This window comes from Dipteris shenzhenensis, chromosome 13, assembly GCF_047967505.1.
Source record: "Dipteris shenzhenensis isolate YYH24624 ecotype China chromosome 13, Dip_SZ_1.0, whole genome shotgun sequence".
Lineage (NCBI taxonomy): Eukaryota > Viridiplantae > Streptophyta > Polypodiopsida > Gleicheniales > Dipteridaceae > Dipteris > Dipteris shenzhenensis.
Window position 1 is genome coordinate 4,604,985 of NC_141608.1, and position 2,362 is coordinate 4,607,346.

Sequence of the window (2,362 nt, forward strand, 5' to 3'; positions counted from 1 at the left end):
TCTACCTATCTACACATGCCGAGTTTATAGCACTCAAGACGGATGCTTTCATTGCATATGTATGCCTCATGGGTAGCCCTCCCCTTAGGGTTATTGCATGTTGCCATTGCTACAAAGGCCATCACTATTATTTGCAAGGCACGACATAACCGATACCCCACCCATGGAACTGATGATCCCATCGCACTAGCAAAAAGAAGTGTCAGAAGATGACAGGGCCTATCTCACATCCAACTTCCCATATCTAACCACTCTTTTTGCCAATCTCACTTACCCTTGTTGCTACCACCCTCTTAACCTTCCCCGAGCTCCATCCTAACATCTATTCCCTCCATCGTCTCTTTGCTCATGCCTCTCACCATTTTCAATTAACCCAACAGTCACAAACTTATGAGCCCCTCACACCTAGCTTCTTCCCCTCCCTTGCTAATCTTACCCTTGAGGATTACCAAGCTACTCAAACCATTTGCCCAGTCCTTCCCCCCCTCCCCTCTGCTCCCCCTTCTACAACTAACACTCTTCCATATTTCTCCCCCATGTCTCCAGATTCTCTCCCTACCCCGTCATCACCTCTGACACTACTTGTGTTTCCATCAGCAGAAAATGACACAGTATTTGATTTTGAATATTAGAATTCGAATAATCCAATTCGTACTCCCATGCCAAGTTCCAATGATGGGTATGATTTTGATGAGATACCACTTCCCAGTAACCCCATTAAGGAATTTTGGAGCAAATATCCTGATATGAAAACTCGAGGTGGATGGACCCTGGACAACTTTCCTACCAACCTTCGTCAGTGTCAAATTATTGAAGGTTGGATTAGTAAGTTGGATCCACAACAACCTGATTGGCGCTGCCCCAAGCTCTTTGATGTAATCTTCTTGAAGGAGTACCTATGTGCACCTCCATGTCTCAGAACCCATCCCAAGTTTTATGCAGTTCCACGGCATAAAAAATGGGAAGCTAACATACACACTTTGGATAAAGATCGAACCATTAATTGGCCAATGATTGAACCATACTCTGGTGTAGAATGGAATATCCAAGGCACAATGGTCCGAGCACTTCAGCAACATGAGCAAATAATGCACGGCAACATCAATCGCTTCCTTCGCCTAAAATATTCTATAAAACATTGGAATTCATTCTGGAGGTTCCATGTTACCTCGATTCCCATTTACCTCCACTCATTTTCAATCCCAATGAATGGGTCGATGCTCAAATTACAAGCCGACTCTATCAAAGAGTGATCTTCTTAGAAGCACACCACATATCTCTGTTCGAGCAAATGGTGGATACAGGCTACCTGGAAACTGAGCAAAAATTGTATGGTGCCAAGGCTTTATGGCAGGATTGACTGGCATGACACAAATTCCACAGCCACTGGACTAAAGACATGGCAATCTAGGTACGTGCTCATAATAAGCCATAACCCGAGGACGACGGGTAATAAAATGGACACGGGAGTATGTTGTCTCTGTGCCAACATGGACTTAGGTAGAACAGAATGTGTGTGTAGAGTAGTGGCAAAGCTCTGCTTGTACTTGCATAAGGCTAAAAATAATCCCTCTTAGAAATCCAACTTGCATGTTCTACATGCAAGTTCTACATGCAACTCCTACTTGCGAGTTCTACATACGAGTTCTACATGCAACTCCTACATGCGAGTTCTACATACGAGTTCTACATGCAACTCCTACATGCGAGTTCTACATACAAGTTCTACATGCAACTCCTACATGTGAGTTCTACATGCAACTCCTACATGCGAGTTCTACATGCAACTCTTACATGCGAGTTCTACATACGAGTTCTATATACAACTCCTACATGCGAGTTCTACATGCAACTCCTACGTGCGAGTTCTACATGCAACTCCTACGTGCGAGTTCTACATGCAACTCCTACATGCGAGTTCTACATACGAGTTCTACATGCAACTCCTACATGTGAGTTCTATATGCAACTCCTACATGCGAGTTCTACATGAAACTCCTACATGCAAGTTCTACATGCAAGTTCTACATGCAACTTCTACATGCAACTCTTACATGCAACTTCTACATGTAGAGAGAGAATGTCTTACAATTCCTACTTATAGAGAGAGAAGCTCTCCAACTTGTACAAATACCCTATACTGGAATGAAGCCCACACTCTTTGGGGCATTGTGTTGAGTTCTACTTTGGTATTCCAAGCAATTGTCTCAAGTGTCCATGCTTCCTTGCACTCCATGTCCAAAAGTATGTCCTAACCTTGCAAGTCCTCCTCCCCTCTCCTCCAACCTTGTAATCCATCCCCTCCCTTCTCCTCCTCCCTCCTCCTCCTCCCTTCTCCCTCTCCCTCTCCTCCTCCCTCCTC